This window comes from Urocitellus parryii, chromosome 9 (genome assembly GCF_045843805.1).
Source record: "Urocitellus parryii isolate mUroPar1 chromosome 9, mUroPar1.hap1, whole genome shotgun sequence".
NCBI classification, from domain to species: domain Eukaryota; kingdom Metazoa; phylum Chordata; class Mammalia; order Rodentia; family Sciuridae; genus Urocitellus; species Urocitellus parryii.
Genome location: NC_135539.1, coordinates 112,024,027 through 112,047,247, shown reverse-complemented (window position 1 = coordinate 112,047,247; position 23,221 = coordinate 112,024,027).

Here is a 23,221-nt window from a genome sequence, read left to right as displayed (position 1 = left end):
TCCTTCCTCTCCTTCCAGTGACCTCCCCAGAACCAAGCATTATCAAGGGCAGGTTTTCATAGAGAAGCGGTAGGAGATTGGGACCAAGCCAGGACATTCACCTGGGACACACCCAGGGTTCCTCAGCCTGGTCAGCCCTGGCCAACCTAAATTCCATTCTCCCTCTGAGAGCAGAGGGGTATGAAATGAGCTAAACAAGGTAATACCGGAGTAAGGGTGCAGGAGGAAACATTTTGGGGACCCCCTGGCACAGCAGGCAGGCCCTGGGTGGGCAGGACAAAGGTTGGTGGAGTCACACTGGGGTTTGCAGGGCTCAAGAAGCATCTTCACCCCCAGAGTGCAGGGAGCAGGCCGCAGCATGAGTGGGTCTGGAGGCCCGTCAGCTGGGGCGAGTTCCTTTCAGGGCTGGGCTCCGGCCGGGGCTGCTCACAGAGCCGCATTGTTCCCTCTTAAGCATTTAGCCTGTCTCATCCTGCTGGTACATTTGTTGGCTGTGATTCCTGCTGAAGACATCTTCAGGGGGCAGGCAGGACGCCAAGCTAGTGGGCAGACCTGGACCGATCCACCGAGCAGGGAGCACAGAAGCAGCAAGAGCTCGTGCCAGCCTGGGATGTGACTGTTGGCGGCTGTTTGCCAAGGGCACAAACAAGTCCTCCCTGGATGTTCTAACACCACCTCCAGCGCTGGCAAGGAGGCCGAGAGCAGACTGTACAACCAGAGCGTCCTGAGATTGGCTCCGGCTCCCGCAGGAACAAGCTGTGTGATTCTGGGCAAGTGACTAAACTTCTCTGAGCTCTCAGTTTCCTCATCTACAAAATGTGGGGGATAACAGTACGTACATCAGAGGGGTGTTGGGCAAATTAAACACTTGGCCCAAAGTCTGACACTTCCTCCACCCCAGAGGGCTCCATGGCACTGATACTGTCCTTGGTTCTATGCTCTTTCCCCATTTAGTCTGGAATGTTCTCCTTTCTTTTCTCAGTTTTCCAAGTCCTTCAGCCCAAGCCACATTTCCTTGAGGCCTGCCTGCTCAGCTCTCCTAGTACCTCCAGGGGTACCTGGTCTACTCTTCCCTATATGCTGTAACCACTCACAGGGGCCCTTATTCCTAGAGCATAGGAGCTGGGTGGGTTGCTTTGTCTCCTTCCTGGACCCAAATGTGCTAAGCAAAGGATCCTGGGAGCATCCCCACAGGCTGACTGGGTACTGCCCCAGGGCAAGAAGAATCCTGACTCACTGTGTTTCCAGAGATACTTAATGGAGGCCCAAAAGGGTAGCTTCAGCTGCAGGGCTCCTCCCTAGTGGGTGGGCCCGTATTCTTGTGACGTCATCACATTTTGCCAATTCGTGCCCTCCTCCGACTCGGGGCTGCAGTTTGCCATGGTGAAGCGTGGGAGTCTCCAGGTGTCTCTGAGTAGTTTTTTTGGTTCCCAGTTCCTTCTTACTATTGCCTAAGAGTCACGTGGAGAGAGGACCCCTCCTGAGGCCCTCCTGCTCTGTCCCAGAGCTCCTATCTCAGATCACACTATGACCAGCAGCCACGCCGGTGTGTCACAAAAGTGTGGATGGTGCCATCTCTCCAATCTGTGTCCCTTGGTGTTATCCCAACCCTGATGGTGCTGTGGGACAGACTGACAGCTACCACCATCAGAGGTAGGACAGGCGGACCATTGTGTTAGGACCTGTGGACCCCATTGACAGGGTCCTCACCCATGGAATAGAGAATAAGGTGAGCCAATTCCTGGTGGCTCACAGCTAGATATGTTGGTGACCCCGCTTCCATTATGCCCAATGACAATGGCCTAGCAAACGAGAGAGCAATACATGGAAGGAACCTGGACCATGGCTGACCTCATGATTTGGCTCTTTAGAGGAGAGGAAACTCTTGCATTCTATAATCTACTGAAGCGATGTGCTCTTCGTAACAGGAGCTTGGTCATTAACACACATTTGGACCTGAGTGTCATTAAGACCCTCATGATAATAGCTCCTTCTGTCTCTGCTTGAAGTCCCGCATCCCTTCTCTAAGGGCTGGATGGAACTCCAAGGCCTTGCTGTGGAGAGAGGCCATAGAGACCCATCTCCTGGGTTCTCCTCCAGGGACTTGGCCATAAGGACCCTTGCTGTAGGGCCAGTCTTGTAAGTGTAGGTCCAGAGGAGCCTCTGATTCACCTGCTCCGTAGATTCTGGAGCCCAGTTTGGAGTCACCGGGACACAGCCCTGCGCAGCAGTCAGAGAATCTTCCTCACTGCTGCCCCAGCATGAGATGATCCACAGAGCAGGGAGCGCAGATGAGCGTGGCTGGATGAGAGCTCAGGACTCCTGCTTGGCTCACCTCGGTCTCCTGCTTAGAGCGAGGAGAGAGGGCCAGCACCAGGGGTCTTTAGGATCAGGAAAGAATCCTGTGGTTTGGTGACTTTTAGGTCCCTCTTCTTGTCTCCCTGGAAACAGCAAGCAGGTGACAGCTGAAATTGTGTTACTAAGACTAAGAAAAACTGCTTTCATAATGTCTTGCAGTTAAAGAGCACTTGGAGTTTCTAGAGTGTGTTTATGTGCATTATCTCACCTAGTTGTGAGCGTGGCCCATGACGTGGACAGGAGCGCTTCATCCCCATGTCCATGTGGTTACTGAGGGTCTGCTAGCCACCCCTAGGGAATATGTGAACTTGGGAAGACCCCAGGGGTCCTGCCTCCTAGCCTGTGCTCTTGTTTCTGCATTCTGTGAGCCTGAAAAATAAGGTGTTTTGATGAGGTTGGTAAAGGGTCGAACACGGAGGATGATATTTAGAAGAGGAGGTGGTGTTGACTTCATAGCCCAGGTCTCCGATTCTTCGGTTCGTGGGAAGCCTACCCTTGATGGGCCCAGATCAAGTGGAGGGCTCTGTTCTGCTCCCACACTGTCCTCGTTCCAGTTCCTGCCTCACTCCAAGACTGCGAGGTAAATTGGTCTGTGGCTTAGACCTAGCCAAGGAAGTCTCGAGAAAAGAGGTTCCTGGGTCTGCCGCTCTCAGATGGACTCGCCTGGGGTGATCACAACAGGCTGGCCTCCGGGTGGGGATGCAGCATATGGGAGAAGTCCTCAGCTCAGGGAGACTGGTGTTGGGGACTTGCTCTTTCACCTCCATAGGCCCAGCCACATGGAGTGCTTGGGTGGAGTACAGGGTAAAGGGTCAGTGGGGAAGAAAGATTGGCTTGGGCCCAGGGCCCCTGATTTTGCTGCCCCACCAGTTGCACAAACACAGTCTGTGTACTGTATGTTGAGAACAATAGACCCCAGGCCCCATCGGCTTCTATAGAAAAGCAGAATGCAGGATTTAGGTTGGACACAAAGGAGTACTTTCCAGGGTTGGGATATTAGATCAGAGACTGGACAGTGTAGAATCCTCTGAAGTCTGAATGACAGTTTCTATAAACGTGAAAGAAATACTTCTTTGGGGCAGGCAGGTGTTGGGGTTTAGAGACTTGCTACCTGGATGAATAAGGTTTGAAATCCCTGCTAGTGAAAGTCTTGAAGCCCAGTCAGAAGGAAAAGCAATAAAAGAACAAAGTTCAGCAGCCACAGGAACTGGACCCCTTGTGGGAGGAGAGGCAGGGGTCCTGGGCTCTGCACCCAGTGGAGAGAACTACTGACCTGCTGGGCCAGCCATTATCAGGCAAGTAGGACGCTGGCTCTTGGAACTGTGAGATGTCGATTTCCCTGTGTGCAGGGCTCAGTGACAACTGCCAGGATTACCTGTCTGTCTGGGCAAGGACAGTAAGGATGATAGCAAGAGGGACAGCCAGTGAGGAGAACCGGAAGTGGGTTGCATTGGAATCCTCAAGAATCTCACCCTGTGAGGTGCCCGAGAGGGGTCTTACAAGGGAGAATGAGTCCCTGACAGTTGATTCTTTTCATTTCTACCTAACATTAAAAAAAAAATGTTAAACATACAAAAAAAAAAAGTGGAAAGACTTCTGCAGCGAGCACCATGTACCTACCACCTGGATTCCAATGGAAATATTTCATCACACATCCCTTTCTCTGTCCCTCATATTTTTAGATGCATTTCAAAGGGAGATGCAGACACCGGTACCCAAGTAGTTCGTTCAGTTCTTCAACATTGTATCATTAACTGGAGTTCAATATTTTTCACAGTTATTTTTACTGCTTTGGAGTATACAGTGGTTCATGGTACTGGTATATAATAGATTTACGTAGTTCCTTAAGTTTTTAGCACGCATATGGACCTGAGTGTCCTTAAGTTTTAAGGAACTATTATATACCAGTACCATGAACCAGTTCTGACAAACAGCTACCCCTGTGTAATTTGAGGCATTGTCAAGGTACACAGAACATGAGGACAACTCTGGAAAGTTCCTGGGTGCCCAGTCCCTAAAAATCCCCATTCCAGCCCCACGCAACAACTGTTCATATATATATCCACAAATTTAGTTTTGTTAAATAATTGCATATAAGTAAAATGGAATCATATAATATCTACTCCTATAAAGTTTCTGGGGGCCAGTACTAGGATAGAACCCAGGGACACATTACCAATTTCCCTTTTTTATTTTTCATTTTGGGACAGGGTCCCACTAAGTTGCTGAGGCTGGCCTCGAACTTGCTAACAGGTTGGCCTCAGCCTCCCACGTCACTGGGATTACAGGTGTGCCACCAGCCAAAGATTTTTTTTTTCTACCCTCAGCACAATGACTTCTGCATTCTTTGAGAAAGAATCTGCTTTATATAAAGTCAGACCTTTTTTTAACCACTCAACTATTGTCCCCAAATCTAATCTTCATTAAGTCCCGGGAAGCAGGGCTGAAGGGCATGGTCAACACCTCAGCGTGCCCATTCCATTTGTTCTTGACCAGCTCAAGATCAAGGGGGCTAGGGCAGAGACACCTGTGAGCTGCGCAGGTTTCCAGACCTCAGCTTCCTCTTTCTGTTACTAACACCCCTTTGGGGTACCCCCCTCACCCAGTCCATGGATTCTTCCAACTCCAGGCACTAGGTTCTGGCTTCTCCACACCCTCCCCCACCGCCCAGACAAGACCAGAAGGATCTGTTAAGGAGCCATTTACACTAGATAACTGATAGTCCAGTTACACTGTAACTGGACCGCCTTTCACCTTCTACCGTGCTCCCATGGGGTAGTGACTTGGTCAGCTTTTATCTTCTCTGAGGCCTGATAGGCTGCAGCTCTGAGCCTCTCAGACTCCCACTGAGTCCCCAAGGACAGGGAACATGAACATGTCCCCACAGGAGCCTGAAGGCACAACTCACTAACTCAGTGGGTAGAGTGCTTCTTTTAAAAGAAGGTTTATATTCACCCTTAAATGCTACGCAAAGACCAAGTGCAGAAGGCTTCAACCTGAGATGCATCTTCAACCTGAGATGCCAGCTCCTCTCCAAGGGGACCACTTTTCATCTTCTACCGTGAAGTCACTGCCTTGAGCTTACACATCATCATAATAAATAAGTAACCAAATAAATGCAGGGGTAAATGAATTGGAAGGCCCGAAGATCCAAAATAACAAGAATTAGGGAAGGGGTAAGGGGAGGTGGCACCAGCTTCAGGGGCTGGGTCACTGAAGGACTGTATGACCTCAGGAGAGCATGCAGAGAGGGGCCCACTTCACACTCACTTGGTTTATCTGCAATCTCCCCTGCCCTCACCCTGTCAAATCTGCAAGCAAATTCAGGCTCCCTTGGCTTGGGGTTCCCACCCCCAGAGCTTACCTCAGGTTGAGGGGTACAGCTCTATGTGAGAGTTTTAGGCACTGGTTGGAAATGAGAAATGGTATGTGGGGAACTAGGGACCCAGAAAATTGCTCTTAGTCCATTCAGCTGGTCCTGAAAGGAAACCCAGGTTGGTCCTTTTACCAGAGCTTTGATGGTGGGTGGAAGTCCCCCACCCCCCCACGGGTCTGCTCCTGGGGGACTGACTGGGCCGTGGAGAATTAATTCTATAATAATTTGCAGGAGAGCAGTCCAGGTTCTCTCTTGACCAGCCCCGTCAGCGTCAGGAGGACACCTGAGAGGCACAGACCTGCCTGCTGTTGATCCTCTCCAGCCCCTCTCCTCCCAGCCTGCCCCCTGCCCCTCCGCCCTCAGCCTGTGGCTCTTTGTCCCCAGACACACCTCCCTCTTAACTACAGTTAGGTTTCTCCAACTTGGTTCTACTTTAGAGCCATCCAGAAGATTAAAAAAGTAAGTATGCAGATTCTTAGGCCTTGTCCCTAGACATCTAGAGTCACCGTGTCTCAATGGGACCTGTCACACATATTTTGTTAAAGCTCCTGGGATGATTCCAGCACCCAGAAAAGGGAAGCCCAGACTCACCCTCAGTCCTGCCTTCTTTCTCCCCCAGCCTCCTAAATGCATCTATGTCTCCTGGTGCAAATGACGTAATTTTGATTGGTAATTGATTTTCACTTCACTTTTTAATTTATTTATTTTTTAGAATATTGTTTAGTTGTCAGTGGACCTTTATTTTACTTATTTATATGTGGTGCTGAGAATTGAACCCAGTGCCTCACACATGCTAGGCAAGAGCTCTACCACTGAGGCCCTCACTTCACTTTTTAAATTAAACACTCTCTGAATGTCTCCTTGCTGTTTCCATCCTGTGGACTGACTGCCAGCGTCGTCTTAGCAGTAGTGGTGTTGTAGAAGTCATGTCCTTGTGTCCCACATCTGCCCCATCCACTGAGGCTCTAGAGAGAGCTGCTCTAGATTTTTCCAGCCAAGAAGGAAATGGTCACGTTGGGGAGCTGGACCTTATTGGGTTCTAGTCTCAGCCCCCTAAACCAAGCTCTTCTTCTGAACAACTCGCTTCTCTAATTTTTTCTTTTTTCCTTCTTATTTTTTCTTCCCATCCATCCTCCTCTTTCTTTATTTTCCCTTCCTTTTTTTTTTTTTTTTCTTTTGGGTGATGCCGGGGATTGAACCCAGGGCCTTGTACATGTCAGGCACGCACTTATCAACTGAGCTACATCTCTGACTTTCTTTTTCTTTCTCTCTCTTCCTTCCTTCCCTCCCTCCCTTTCTCCCTCCTTCCCTTCCCCTTCCTTCCTTTTTCCCTCTTTTTGACTCTTCATAGTCTCCAAGGTGAGGAGGGAGCATTGATGATACACACCAATCAGCACCCCTAACCTGTCCCCAAGCTCGATCTTTTTACTAAGCGTTATGTAAAGCGGCAGCACCAAGAATACTGTCTTGGTCTGTGACCTGCACAGAGGGAAATATGCATCAACAATTATGCATTAAATTGTTGGGACATAACCCCTCCTTATCTTTCTATGGCGTCTTTGTAGAGACAAAATAGAAAAGAAAAAATGAAAGGAAGGAAGGAACTTGGAAAGGAAAGAAAAGAAAGAAAAGGAAGAGCAAATAAACCAGATCTAGGAAGAGGGTGGTCAGTACCTAATCCCCAAATAAAATTCTGAGTGCTTGTGAAGGGTGAAGGAGAAGTTATTCTGGATTGGGGACATTGTTGTAACTTCTCAAACAGCCGCCACTTGCTGTGGATCATATTGAATGAAGAAACTGTAAATGTGTGCGTTTGAGTGACAACCTGAATTACCCTTGCTAGTTACTTCTTCCTCTGGCAAGGAAAAATAGAAGGTTTTCAACAGAAAAGTGACTGAAGTCTGCAGAAAAATCACTTGAAAGGCCAGTGTGTGTGTGTGTGTGTGTGTGTGTGTGTGTGTGTGTTGCAAATGACCTTGTCCCAAGAGCATTTTACTCCTTACCTGTCTAGCCCAAATGCGGGATAGGAGTGAGATGATGAAACAGAGTCAGGAGTTGGGAAGCCCCTAATGGTGTGGGTGAGAACCACCTCTTAGCCTCACCCTCTCATGACTCCGCCCAAAGGAAGGTAGGAGCTTAACTGGGGAGTGGGGGTACCAGAACCTCAAGGATCTGCTTCCTTCCTGGAGCTCCAGCTGGAATTCATGAGCCTGAGCTGATAGACATTGTCCCTAGGCTGCCCTGTAGCTTCCCAGGAAAATAATTGCCAATTAATGAGCATGCAGGCCCCTGCCTGGAGGCTAGTGTCAGGTCTGCTGCTTCTCCAGGTTGGGTGACTGGTGACAGCTCCCTGCCCTTTCTTCTTCACTACTAGCAGTACTCTCCTTCTAATTTTATGCTCCCAAACACCATATTTCTTAAAGTTCCATCATATACAGAACACTCTTGATTAGGAATTATATATTTTTAAATTTTTTCACATTCTTTATTGGTGCATTATAGTTGTACATAATGATGGGATTTGTTGTTATATATTCATACATGCACACAATCTAACTATATAATTTGACCATTACCATTCCCTAGCACTTTCCCCCTTAGTGATATATATATTTCTGTTCCTGAAAGTAATTCTTATTCATTATGAAAATTCAAATAAAATGGTAATGTACATATAAGAAGGCAAAAGTCTGCACAATCTAATTTTCCTGAGCTAATCAGCCTTAGCAGTTGGACATAAACCTTCTAGATCTTTCTCTAAGTATGCACAAACTGCTTATCCCAGCCTTGTCATTTATTTCCCCATACCTTTGCTCTTGCTCTTTACCCTGCTGCCTGGAACGACCTTTCTTCTTCTTTGCCAGGCTTGCTTTTGCGTGGTCTTCTGAACTCAGCCTACCTTTTCCTGCTGCCACCTCCAGCCTCTGCCAGGTCCCCTTCCCTAAGCCCCCGCACAGCCTTATCATAGCATCTAGCATGACCAATGAATGATTCCTCATGATTTTGTCTTTTTCCCCAATAGAATATAGGATAGTGGACAAGAGGGGAGGCCAGGCTGGCCCCAGCCCTGCTAGGAGCCTTGGCCTCTGGCTCTGCTGGACTGTGCTTGTCACTTCCACATCCTCCATGTCTAGCAACCGCCAATCGTAGTCACAGGTGGGAATAGCAAGGACACATTCAGACAATGTTTGATTTAAAAAGTGATGAGAAAATCATCAAATACCAATAGGTGATTGTTGAATGAACAAGTAAGTGCACGGGAAAGTTCTGGGTCACTGTGGGTGTCCCTAACCGTAGGACTTTGGCAGAGGTGGAGGGGTTCAGAAAGAGGCAATCACCCAAGAACAGGAGAGCTCTGTGTTGCACTGGTCTATGAGCTACCACTAATTCACACTAGCTTTAGAACCTTTGGGAAAGTTCCCTGGGGATATCATGAGGGTAAGAATTTATGAAGTGAGTTTCCCTCTTCCCTCCCACCATGACACGCTCCCAGTGACTTAAGGACGTCACGTAAATCTCTACCTCCCAAGCATCATAGCATCTCCCTGTACCACCACTCTGGGCACCAGGCCTTTACATATGGTCTTTTGGGATACTCATCCAAGTCATTGCACACATCTTTTGTTACATTGGACTTCTTTGGGGACTTGACCATTTAGGGATGGGGTTCACATAGTTCTAGATTTTGCTCTTGGGGAGTCCAGTAGCTAATGGTAGAGAGAAGGCTGAGCGATGGCCCTGATTTGGGGGGGTGCTGGGAGAACTCATTGAGCTCTAGAGGTTGTGGGAGGGTCTGGAGGGCTTGTGCTGAGCTTTGAAGGATTTGGGGATATAGAGGGAAGGTCCGTGGGTAGAGGTGGAAGGTTGGGTATCCAGCATGCGTGACAAGGCCAGGCCAGCAGAAGCTGAACACAGTATCTACTCAACAAAGTATGCCTTTGCTGCTAACTTTCCGGCCACCACCCAGCTGACAGAGAGACAGAGACTGGAGAGACAATGGGCAGCCTTACAGCTCACAGAGGGGCCACTCACTCAGGGTAGAGGTCAGCCACTCCTCGGCCTTCCCCCTTTTAGTCCAGCAATCAAACTTCTTTGCCCACCAGATAGCCAGTCTCTGTCTGTTAGGTGCCTCGGGACTGATGGGAGAGGGCTTCCCTTTCCTGCAGTGGCCAGAGCCCAGGTCCTGGCTCTACATGGCCCCCACCTCTCCCTCCCTCTGCTTCCTTACTGGCCAATGCACCCCCCCACAACCCCTCCTGCAGAGGTGGCCAAGGCACAGCGTTCCTGAAGAGCCAGACTCCTCCAGGAGGCTTGTTAAGAATGACCAGGTCGGACGTCACACCAGGACCTTGAAATCAGAACTTTGGGCCATGAGGCTCAGGAATCTGAATTCTCACAAAGTTTCCAGGAGTTCTTAGGAATAGTTAGTTCTTAGGAATAGTTAGTTCTTAGGAATAGTCTGGAGCCACTGCATGAGATCATCATACTGTCCCCTGCTGGGGAGGGGTGATCTCCCAGGATGCAGGAAGGAGTCTGGGTTGGTGGCGGGGAGATAAGACCGGTTGAAAGAGCTGAGTTTCAGAAACCCAGGCAGAAAGGCGGTCCCCTGGCTGGACGCCCTTGAGGTAGAAAATTATTTTCTCACCTCCTTGCCATCCCCCACCTCCCACCTCTCACCTCTCACAAGAGCCCTCTCCTGCCAGGGGAGCCAACCAGGAATGTTCAGGTTTGGGTCCAAAGAGGAAATCTGAGGAAGGGCTTGGAGATGGGCCAAGAGGAGCGCCAAGGAAGTGAGGAAAGATATTTTTAGGATTACTTATTCCAGAAAAGACGGAGGGGGCACCTTATCACCACCCAAGAACTTGAAGAGGCTTATTATTAGATTCTTGACCAAATAATCAGAGATTAGGGCTTGTGAGGTACTGACACGGGTCCTGGAAGAAGGCTGTGGAGACTTGGAGCCTCGGATTTTTTGAGGACAGTTCATTCATTTAATCCTCAAGTATGCTTTAGTGTCCGTGTGCTGGCACTTGGTCTGTACAGGGAAGAGAGCCTTGAGCAAGAGACACAGGATCCCTCCTTCGTGAGCTGAAGGTCAGGTGGGGAGTTTCTGTCTGGCTGGAAACCTTCTCCTTGTCCCCAGCCAGGGGCAGATGCCTGGTGGCCAGCACAGGTGTGGTTCTCACCTGAACAGCCAGGCATGACTTGGATCCCCAAGAGGAGGAAGGATATACCAGGGGCCTTGGGGGGAGTTGGGGGGATTTGGGTGGCAGATCGCTGGGCCCGTCTGAGGAGTCGCCTCAGAGATATGGGTTCTCTGTGAGTGCCCCTCCCCTGCCAGTGCCTGGGACACATCTAGAAAGCTGACTGGCTGCCAGTTTCTAAGCATGGAGCCACATTTCCACAGGAGCCTCTTTCCCCATGACTAAAAGGTCTTCCCTGTCGCCAAGGACTGGAGCTCAGAACTGAGGCAGCAGTCTGGCCGGCCAGGTCTGCAAGGTGCCCTCCCTGAGCCCTAAGGCTGCCAGCATCACCTTGGCCTTGCTCTCCCCATAAGACTTCTGGCTTCTCAGATATCTCTGTCCAGCTCAGGCTCCTGGGGGGAGCCTGGCGAGCTCAGGGAGCCCCTTCTGCCTTGCCATCCCTCTCTCAGGACACCATTTGTCCCTCCAGTTATTTTGGAGGGTGTGTATAGCCCTGCACTACCAAGAGGCTGAAGGGGACAGAGGAAAAGCACTGGTCGCCCCTTCGGAGGGTGGCCTGGACTTGTACACATGAAGCAACGAGCGAATGATTCAAACCCCAAGCTACAAGGAAGTGGGAGTAGAAACCTGGGATGTCCAAACCATCCTGAGTCACTTCTGGGAAGTTTCCGAACCTCTCTTGAGTTCTCTCTCTGCAAAATGGGAGGATGACCTCTGAGGTTCCCTGAACAAGCGGGGCTGGTTAGAGGGCAGCCCAGGAACAAGGGACTGTGTGGATGTATGAGTATGTACGTGTGGGAGCTGCAGTGAATATTTCATTTAAGCTTCCTAGCAATCCTATGAGGCAGCACTGCTACTATCTCTGTTTTAAAGAAGAGGAAATCGAGGGAAGGGGAATGAGTAACTTGTCCAGTAAGTGGCTGGATGGAGCCTCCATCCTGCCTGGCCAGGTGCCTTCCTTCGGTAGATAGGAGAGTGAAATGGGACCAGGAAGCAGGGCCATGGTTCCCAGGCCCTGGAAGCAGGTCCCCCATGTCCTCTCTTCTACAACACCTGAGCTGGGTGGCAGTGGGTGACTGCCCCAAGATCTCCTCCATTTCTTCTCACTGGGTGGTCCCCTGCTCTGAGCTGGGATCCATGATTCTCCTCCACTTAACATTCCTGCATCAGCGCCCAGCCACGTTGGAGTTTCAGAGCATTACTTACTCCATCTTTCCGGATATTGTTCTTCCCACTTGCCAGATAAGGGGACCAGGTTTGGGTTGGTTCAGAGATCCACCCAAGATCTCATGGCTGATGACTCTCAGCGTAGTCATAAGATGTCCACAGAAGGCCATGGAAGATTCTCAGTCCTTCCCTCCGGGCCCTTCATGACCCAGCTCCCCTTGGGCCAGAATTCTGAGGACCCAAGGCTGAGGCAGAGTTGCACTTGCCAAAGCCATTCACTCCTTCATTCCGTCATTCGGTCACATCTTGTGCCAGATGTGTGAACACAATAGTGGACTGTCCTTGGGAGCTCAGGGGCTGGGGTTTCAGGGGGGCAAGGGAAGCAGGGGATGAGTAGGCAGTTAGTCACACTGGCAGAGGAGGAGGGACACCCAAGCCGGGGAGGCGAGGATGGCTTTCTGGAGGAGGCGAGGTGAAGTCTAGATTGACATCAGAAGGATGAGTAAAAGGTGGCCTCTGCAAATTAGGCTGGAGGTGGGAGACGGGAATGTTCCTGGAAGGCGGCATCTGTGAAGCCTGGCTGGCACCTGCTGCTTGTCCTCAGTGCCAGCCCACGCTACCACCCTTGATACTTCCATGTCCCAACATCTTGTGACACCTGCCCACCCCAGGGTGTCCAGCTCCCTGCTTCCCCTTTAGTGGCAAAACCTGGATGTGGGCACCATGGCACCCACTCTGCCCACTGCCATGGCAGAGATGCCTCATCTAAATGGGGATCATTTCCCTCTGGAGGTAACTGGAGAAGTGGCAGGTGAGGCGGCAAGGAACATCCTGGCACCGGGCTCTGTCCTGGAGACCTGAGGAAAGCCTTTGTCCTGGTAGCCGATAATGGGTTTCAGGAGAGAGCTTCAATATTTGCTGCAAACACAGGCACAAAGGATGTGGAGGGCTATTGTGGGCTGTCGAAAGAGGAGCTAATCCTCCTGTCCAGAATGGGTTCAAGTGCTGGGCAGGCACTGGGGGTGTTGCCATTCATGAGCAATTGTAGGAGATAATGGCCCAGAGGGAGATAATCTCTATTCAGGTAGAGGGAGGTGGCCAGAGGCACTCCCCAGGGTGGGGTGAAAGGAGACAGCACCTGTCTTACTGCACAGGAACACAGGCAACCTCCCTGTGCCCCCATGTGCCCAGCTCCATGCCTGGAACAACAGCTCTCACCAATCTGACTGGATTGCCTGGCCAGCTGTCCTTCGCTGGGGTCACTGTGTCTGGGGGTGGGAATGGAAATGAGGGTCAGCTGGGGCTCTTGGGCCTCTTTTTTTCTCTGCTCTCTCTCCCTTCAGCTCTTTCCAGACTTTTTTGGTCCACTGCACACAGACAAGTCATTTCTTGGCTCCATAGGGCCAAGGAAAAGAAAATCAGCTGTATTTGCATATCATTAGCATAAAAAGATGGTATTGCAAGAGTCTCTTTTTAGCTCCTCCCTCCTCCAAACCTGCCCAGTCATCTCTGAGTATGATGTGTCAATGTCCTGTCCAGAACAAGGAAATTCTGGTGGCCTTCTGGAAATGGTGGTGCACATCTGTAATGGCCAATGACTCAAGAGGCTGAGGCAGGATGAGCACAAGTTCAAGGCCAGCCTCAGTGATAAAGCACCCTTAGATTCAATCCCTAGTACCAAAAAAAGAAAAAAAAAAAGTCTAGCGGGGCTGGTTGGTAAAGGGGTTTCCCTAGGTCCTTCGGAGGATGTGTTGTGGTCAGAGAGCTGTAGGGTCCAAGGAAGAAATCTACAATCCCAAGAAAGAGAAGTCTATACAACTTGAATCTTTAAGCTTTGCATTAGTGCAGGGGTCTCTGCGAAGATCCTCTCACCTCCAGATCCCTCCAGGGGCACAAACGGTGGTATTAGAAATAAGGAGGAAGAAATGTGACTAGTTTACATAAAATTTTCATATTTCTACATATTTTGACGAATTTGCATGCGTGGGATTATTCACTTTCCCAGAAATTTTCAAGTTCACTAGTTTTGCTTTCTAAAAGTTCCTCTTTTAATTACCATTTATTTATTTATTTTTTAAATCTTTTTTTTTTTTTTTTTTTTTTTTTTTTGCTGTACAGGGTTGTTTAAACCCAGAGCCTCATGCTGGGCAAGTCCTCTAACCACTCAGCTCCAACTTTTATTTTTTTATTTTGAAACAGGGTCTTGCTAAGTTGCTGAGCCTGGCCTTGAACTTGTGATCCTCCTGCCTCAGTCTTCCAAGTCATTGGGGTTACAGGTGTGTGCCACCATGTCTGGCCTTTCTTTTGCTTCTCATTAGCTTCTTAAGATGCAGGTGTGCCTCCTCCTCAGGAGGGAAGAGAGGACTGGGCAGGAGTGTGGTGAGGAAGATAGAAGAGAAGAGGGATGGTACAGGTCTGAGGTCTCTGCCAGGTCCCAGCAGGGCCACCCCAACCCCAGGACACCCAGGGATCCTGAGGTGTGTGTGATGCTCTTACAAAGCCCTCCTTCTGCTGGAGCTTGGTGGCATCTTATTTCTAGCCACAAACTCATGGGAGTAGGGCAAGAGGAGGCTGGGTTTGTCTGCCCAGGGGTGACCAAGGCCACTCAGTAAGAACCCACAGAGCCTGACTCCAGGGCAGGCTTCAGCAGAGACTGACCTGCATCTGGATTGAGAGCCTGGCTGGTCTTAGGAAGCATCTTCCAAACTGCTCCACCCTACCCAGCCCCCAATAGGGCAAAAGGCCCCTTTCCCCGGGGGCGGGTATGGGATGGGTAGAGAAGAGGGAAGGAATCTGATCCCTCTTACAGCTGAGGCCTGGAGATCTATCTAGTTATTTCCATTTACAGCCAATGATTGTCATATGGAAGATAAATGAGGCCTGATTCAGATGAAGCCACGCTGCAGGGAAACACCTGGGAAGGTGTTAGAGCCTTTCTTGGCTCCCAGTCCATCCCCACCTGTCTGCCTCCATCTCTTCCATCCGTCTCGCTTATCTTCTAAGCAAATTTTAACCAACCACATTATTTTAAGCAAATTCCAATGCTATTCAAACATTGAATAATAATATCCTTCTAGAACATTCATCAGGCCACATCACTTGCTACCTGGAAACCTTTGACGATCCCATATTCTCTTCCACAGGGATCGGGTCCTGCATGGTGAGGTTCTAGCCCTCTTTTCTCATCCCTCCACTTGCCCTGTCCCTCTTTCTCCGGTTCTTCAGATCCAGCACCCTTCTCCTTGGGGAACCTGCTCAGCTTGTTGCTATTTCAGAGCTTTTGCTTTGTTGGCTCTTCCTCCAGGGTCTTCTGAGGGCAGCACCTTCTCATCTGCTTAGGCCTCAGCTCTGAGGTCCCCTCCTCAAGGAGGCCTCTTTACCTCCCAGCCTACGTAGGATGCCCAGCAAATCAAATCTGCACCCACCTTATTTATCTGATGACTAGTTTGTTCTGTCTTCCATGGGGACAGAGGAGTCACCTACTTTATTTCCCCAGCATCTGGCAAGGCTTCTAGAACATAGTAAGTGTTCAGGAAATGTTCGTTAAATGAATAAATAAATAGGGATGAGGGTTGGGGTCAGTGGCAGATCAATTTTGAAGTTGGAGATGTGCAATTTCTGATGGTGGTTCTGTCACGGATGGAAGTCCATGAGCAAGTTATTCACCTTTCTGAGCCTACATTCCTCCCCTGAGAATAATAATAATGACACCTCCCCTCAGGTGTAATAATAACGTCTATACTGAAAGTGAAATTCATCATCTTGTCTGCTAGTGTCTGGCATTAATAGGGAATTCATTACAGGGTGATCATTAATAGTAATAATTTCATTTCATTCTTACACTGTTCTAGGATCTGTTCCTGTTTCCAAGGACCCAGTTTATTAAGCCACAGAGACCTGTAGCCAATGAGGAAACTCTGGCGTGAACCAAGCCCCACAGGAACCAAGAGGCAAGAACCATGCGTTCTCCAGTCTTCCACTGGAGTTGCATTTTACAGCTTACTTAGCAGCACACCTAGTTCATTTGATTGCCTCCTAAACCTTTAAGGTAGGTAGGGTGGGCCTCAGTATCTCCATTTTACCACAGGAAGGCAGAGGCCCTAAGAGATGATGCCATTGACCCAGCATCAGGCTTGTGTCCTTTGCTCTGCTTTACCTGTCTTCCATGGCGCCTGACCCTCCAGACACCTTATGTGGCTATTAGAGGGGCAGCTCCATGACACTTTGTTTTGTTCACTGTCCTATCCTAGAGCAGCACCTGGCACATAGTAATAAACAGACAGTAAATATATGGGGGGAAATAAACGAAGGGTAGAAGAGCAGGGAATGGCAGATTAAGGCTTGGAATCTCTCAATCTCAAGGCAGAGTAGCTAGGTACTGGGGTTGGATCTCAGCTTTGCCACATATGAGCTATGCAACTTGGGTAAGTTACCCAGCTTCTCAGTGCCCTGTATCCCCATTGATGATAATATAACACCCAGGCCACACCACTGTTGTGAGGGCTGAGTTAATTTTCATGGAGAGTTCAGAGTGGTGCCTGATGCACAAGAACCCTCAGCACATATTTGGTAACTGAAAAAAAAAAAAAAAAAAGACCATTTTGACTCCAAATCTAATACTGTTTCTCTAAGCCATCGTATGTAGAGCTTTATAACTTCCCAGTCACCCAAATGGCCTTGATTTTATTTTGTCTTTCCATCATCCTTGTGAAGGAAATAAGGAATTGTTATTACCCCCTTCCATTTTACAGAGGAGAAAACTGAGGCTAGAAATGATGAGTTTGGCTCAAGGTCACAGAAAGGCTTGGAAAAAAATGACCTGATTTCACAGTTCCACTGGAAATCCCCTCCACCAGATCTAGCCTGAAACAGACAAGGAATCTGTATCTGTATTCATTTTCAGAGTCTAGAAAACCATTTAATTTCGTTTAGTCATGGGCTGTTAGTGTACGTAAGAGAAATGTTCCTGGGGCTTTAAGGTCAAGGAATACTATGGATTCAGAGAGAAAATCCAAGGGTATGAATGTCTGGGAGCCCAGTGGCCTCTCCTCCCAATGTGCAGTCGCTTTCATGAGCAACTGTCACCACCCAGAGCTGTGGGGCAGTGAAGGCAAGATGCCCTCCTCCTTCAGGGACCCTTTGGTTCAGTTTGGAGGCATGAGGCAGAATCTTTCTGGGGCTGAACATGTTAGTTACTGCTTTGATTTTAACTTTTTGGTACTGGGGATTAAACCCAGGTGTGCTCTACCACTGAGCTGCATCCCCAGCAATTTTTAGTTATTATTTTGAAAGAGGGTCTGATTAAGTTGCTGAGGCTGGCCTTGAACTTGTGATCCTCCTGCCTTAGCTTCCTGAGTAGCTGGGATTACAGGCATGTATCATGGTGTCCGGCAAACTATTTGCTTTCAAAGACGGTAAGCAGGTCCAAGAATCATATGTTTGTTTTAAGTTACTGCAATGCTCACCAGAGGATTTGAATCCCCAAGATCATTCAGATGGGGAGATAGGAAAAAAAAATTATGAATCCTTTCATTTGTTCATTCATTGATGCAGATCTTTTTTAAAAAATTATTTTAACAGGCTCATCAGCTCAGCTCTCATTTACTGTATCCTTAACTTTCAATGGGGATTGCAGTATCCTGAGCCTGAAATCACAAATAGATCTAAAACAAATGTCCCCATGACTGATCCTGACCTAATCATAACCACCATTTATTGAGCATCTACTGAGAGGTAGGTACATGCATAACTGGAACTCTTTGAGCTGAGCATTGTCATCCCTGCTATCCAGGTGAGCAGTGGAGACTGAGATGGGAAGGGACACCCCCAAAGTCCCTCAGTCATGCAAAAACAGTCCAGGTTCAAACCCAGGCCTGTCTGACTCCAAAGCTCAGGCTGAGGATTAAGTTTGTGAATTGGAATCTATGTTTTTTGAATTTAACCTTGATCTTATTTATTTTTATGTGGTGCTGAGGATTGAATCCAGTGCCTCACGTGTGCTAGGCAAGCGCTCTGTCACTGAGCCACAACCCCTGTAAATTGAAATATTGAAGTGCTAAAAAGAATATGTGTCCATGACCTCACAGCCCGACCAGAGAGACCTTTCCAACACGTCAGCTCGTTCTCCTTGCCATTGTTGTGTTCTGCTTTCCTCCACTCTCACCCCACCCTGAATCACAACTGTCTACATTTGGGGTCCATCTTTCTGTGTGCTTGGTTGTTACCACATCTGTTTCTGATAAACATGTGTGAAGTTAAATCATTGAGTTTTGCTTGGGTAGGGACTTTACGAGTGTCCGGCTGCTCTGCTTCCTCGGGGGCTTGCTGTCTTCCATGACTTCTGAGATTCACCCAGGGATGCCTGTGGCTTTAGTTTATTCGTTCCTCCTGCTGTGAAATTCCACTGTCTGAAGAGACTGCATTTTTTCCCTCTAATTTTCCCTATAGAAGGATGACTAGGTCATTTCCAGTTTTGTTTTGTGTGGTTTTCTTTGTTTTTTTGTTGCAAACAATAAAGATCTTGATCCCCTCCTCTGATGCACCCAGCAGAGATGGATGGACACACACACACACACACACACACACACACACACATAAACACACACACATACACACACACACACACAGTGGAATTGCCGGGTCATGGGGCCTGTCTGTGATGCATTTTACTTAAATACTGCTGAAAAGTGGTTGTACCAGTTTACTGATGAATTGGAAGAAGCTCTTTTAGGCACAGGGCTTAGGAAAGGGATCCCAAATTGAGTAACTGGTGAGCCCTAAGATTAACTTGGGAAATACCCAAGCATATCTAGAAATATCTAAGCATAGTGAGTCATATTAATTCATAGAGCAGGGCACACACTTGATGGTGTCTCTCTAGAACTGAGCCTCTAAGGTTGGAAACACTTGATTTTTTTTTTAACTCTTGGGGGTACCATGGATTGAACTCAGGGGTTCTTGACCACTGAGCCGCATCCCCAGCCCTCTTTTTGTATTTTATTTAGAGACAGGGTCTCACTGAGTTGCTTAGTGCCTCACTTTTTGCTGAGGCTGGCTTTGAACTTGCCATCCTCCTGTGTTAGCCTCCCGAGCTGCTGGGATTACAGGTGTGGGCCACTACACCTGGCAATACTTGCTGTTATTGATCTGCACTTCAGGGGAAGCATGGCCTCCTCTCTGGCACAGGAAGACCAAGAAAAGTTCAGGTGACCTCACCCCACTGGGAGACCTGGGCATGGGGGCTTGGAAGAATTTTATGTCTGTGTCTTTCTCTTGCAGGTGAATCTGAATTTGTCAGTCTTGGATTCAATATTTATTTTTCTTCTTTTTCATTTTTGGTTGAGTAATAGATTCAAATAATTGGAAATTCAAAATATAAAATTACACTAGGACTTGCTCTCTCTCCTAATCCCTACTTGCCCAGTCCCTCCTATGAAAGGTAACTACTTTTATTGATTTTCCATGCATCCTTCTAGAGTGTTCTTTATGTCTGAGCAAAAACTAATATGAAGTCTTCTACTTCAGTCCCTTATTACAAAATGGACAACATGTTATACACACAACTCTGTCCTCACTTTTTCAAATAGCAATGCGTCTTTGGGATCTATTCCACAGACCACTCATCATTCCTATTTTTTAATTTGTTCTTTTTAGTTGTACATGACAGTAGAATGTACTTTGACATATTATTCATACATGGAGTATAATTTCTCATTCTTTTTAAAAATTCTTTTTTGTAGTTGAAGATGAACAGAATTCCTTTATTTTACTTGTTCATTTATTTGTGGTACTAAGGATCAAATCCAGTGCCTCTCACATGCTAGGCAAGCTCTCTGCCACTGAGCTATAGCCCCAGCCCACTATACCACACACACATCTTGTGATTGAGCATGACGTGGAGTTACACTGGTCGTGTATTTGTATATGAACATAGGAAAGTAATGTCTGATTCATTCTACTGTCTTTCCTATTCCCATTCCCTCTCTTTCCCTTCATTTCCCTTTGTCTAATCCAAAGTATTTCTATTCTTCCCTACACGCCCCCCTCCATTGTGTGTTAGTATCTGCATATCAGAGAGAACATTTGGTCTTTGGTTTGGGGGGATTGGCTTATTCCATTTAGCATGATAGTTTCCAGCTCCATCTATTTACTCACAAATGCCATAATTTCATTTCCTTTTATGGCTGAGTAGTATTCCTTGTGTATACATATCACATTTTCTTTATCTATTCATCTCTTGACCACTTCATAATCCTTTTAAAAATTATCTTTAATATATTTTTAAAATATTTGAATGTATTCCACTGATATTTATCACCTACCATGCACCAATCTCTACACTGAGTGCTGAGGTTAAAATGATGAATCAACACGGTTCCTGTCCCCAAGGAGACCACAGTCTAAAAGCAGCAGCCAGTTATAATAGAGTATCACAGGTGTCATTTATTCCAAAAATATTGATGGAGTACCAGTCACTCGGCAGGCACTGCTCTGGACACTGGGAGATGGTAGTAAATAGAGCCCACAAAAATCCTTCCCCTTGGTATTTCTGTCATGGTGTTGATGATCTGGCACTAGGATCAGTGGGACTGGGGGCTGTAAGGGCACCGGGAGGCCCCTAACCTGGCTGGGGGCTGGGGCAGGCTAACTGGAGGAAATGGTGTTTCCACTGACAGTGAATAGCCCAGGGGGAATCTGCCAAGTTAGGTGTCCTCCTGGCCAGGGCTGGGAGGGGAGAGGCAGCCAGCGGCCCTGGGGAACTGAGAGAAGTTTGGAGCCTGGAGGGAGCAGAGGCCTGAGGAGCAGGCAGTGGCTCGTGTGTGTGGACAAGAAGGGTTTGGTCTTCATGGACACCACAGGAGTAGCTGCTTGTGGAGTGGCCAGGAAAGAGGTGGACGGGCAGGCAGGAGGCCAGAGTGTGGCCTAGCCAAGACACACTAGTCACCTGGACCAGGGGGAGCAGCGGGATGGGGAGGAGGCTCTGGATCCAACAGATGGTGAGACAGTTGAGTGGACAGGCCCTGGTGGACGTGAGAGGTGGAGGGAGAGGAAACCTCTTCTCATCTGAAGGACGAGCCCAGTGGCCCCTCTGGGGACTCACTGATATAGACAGGCTCTCAGCGCTGTAGCTGCCCACCTGCCCGTCCCTGGAGCCCTCATCTCTGTTCCTGTGTGTCCTCCAGCCCGATGGCCAGTTATCATTTCGCTTCCACCAGGGGAGGCTAATTCCCGACCTGCTAAGCCTCTGCTAACTCATTACCCACACCCACCAGACACGACTAACCACACACACACACACACACATGCACACACACTATGCCACACACACACACATGCACACACAACCTTACCATATATACACACACACTATACCACACACACACACACTATACCACACACACACATGCACACACACACTATACCACACCACACACACACATGCACACACACTACACCACACACACACAAACTATACTTCACACAGTATACCACACACACACTATACCACATACACACACGTATACACACTATACCCCCCACACGTACACACACATACTATATCCCCCACACATACACATACACTATACCACACACACAATACCACACACATTCATGAACACACTCTATACCACACACACACTCACTATACCACACACATACTATACCCACACATGCACACACACTATACCACACACACACACTACACCACACACACACGTACATACACACTACATCACACACATACACACACTATACCATACACACATGCACATGCACACACACAGTAAACCACACACACACACACACACTATACCCCCCCACACACACACGCACATACAATCCTGGCCTGGCACAGGTCTTTGCCCTCCGCCTGAGCCAATGCTCTGCCAGCCTGGTCCCCTGCCTCAGCTCGAGTCCTCAGGAGGCTGCAGGTGCACACGGCCTCTGCCAGGGCCAGGCCTGTCGTGTGCCAGCTTCAGGTAGTTTTGGGTGTTGCCGTTGGTTTAATCTGGGGTCTCCCCTGGATTGTGCGCCCTGGGAATAAGGCGACCCCCCTCTAGGTGCCTGCCATGTGCCCCGTTCCTCAGGGAGCAGCTCAAGGAGTCACCGTTGGTGACGGCGGGGGGCAGGCCAGCATGCGGGCAGCGTAGGTCAAGCAGCAGCAGGAGTGGGGCATGCCCCCGCCCGCCCCGCATTTGGCACCCAGCTGTGCCCAGCCCAGGTTTATTTGGTGATAAGATTTGGCTGTTCTCCCCAAGCCCCAAGGGCATGTGCCACCCAGAGCCCTGTCCTGGATTCTTCCTCAGCACAACAGCCCGGAGCAGGGCCGCCATGGGCGTCAGCAGCCTGGGCCAGGGGACCTTGCTGATCCAGAGCCTCTGCTTTGAAAGGTAGTGATGAAGGGTCCCTGGGACCCGACCCCCACCCAGCCCCCAGTGGGTACCACTGTGACAGGCCAAAGCCACAGCCTCCCTCTGACACCTCCCCTGTGCCAGGGGGCGCGGGTGGTCCACAGGTGGGCCTCTCAGAGGACTTCCTGCCAGCTCAGTTCACCTGCCTGGAGACCTGTTGGCATGTCCCGGAGCTGTGACGGATGAATGCTCTGGGTCCTGAGACCCCCAAGTCCCCACATGGAACATGCTGTCCAGGCCTGACTCTGCCGAAGGTCCAAGTGTGTGGTGCGGCCTCGGCTGGGCCTCAGGTTTGGGCTCTGGCCAACGCTCAGCCTTTTCCCTTCAAGCTGCGGCCCAGGAGGCCTGGCCGGTCTCCTGTCATTCTGGAAGGCACTGACAACTAGGTGTTGTTCAGGGCTCACTTCATGGACGTAGCCAACCAGCCCTCAGAAGGACCCATTCCTGAGGTAAGCCTCTGTCGTGGTCACCTTGAAATCCTAAATAATTTTCAAATAAGGGACCTGGCATTCTGATTTTGTATTGGGCCCTGCAAATTATGTTGCCCATCTTGGTTTATTTTTGTTGTCTGCCCTTTAGTATCCTTTGCATTTTGAACTATGTAGATGTGGTTGCTGTGTGTGTGTATGTGTGTGTGTATGGGGCGGGTACTGGGGTGCTGTACCCTTGAACTACGTCTCCAGCCATCTTTATTTATTTATTTT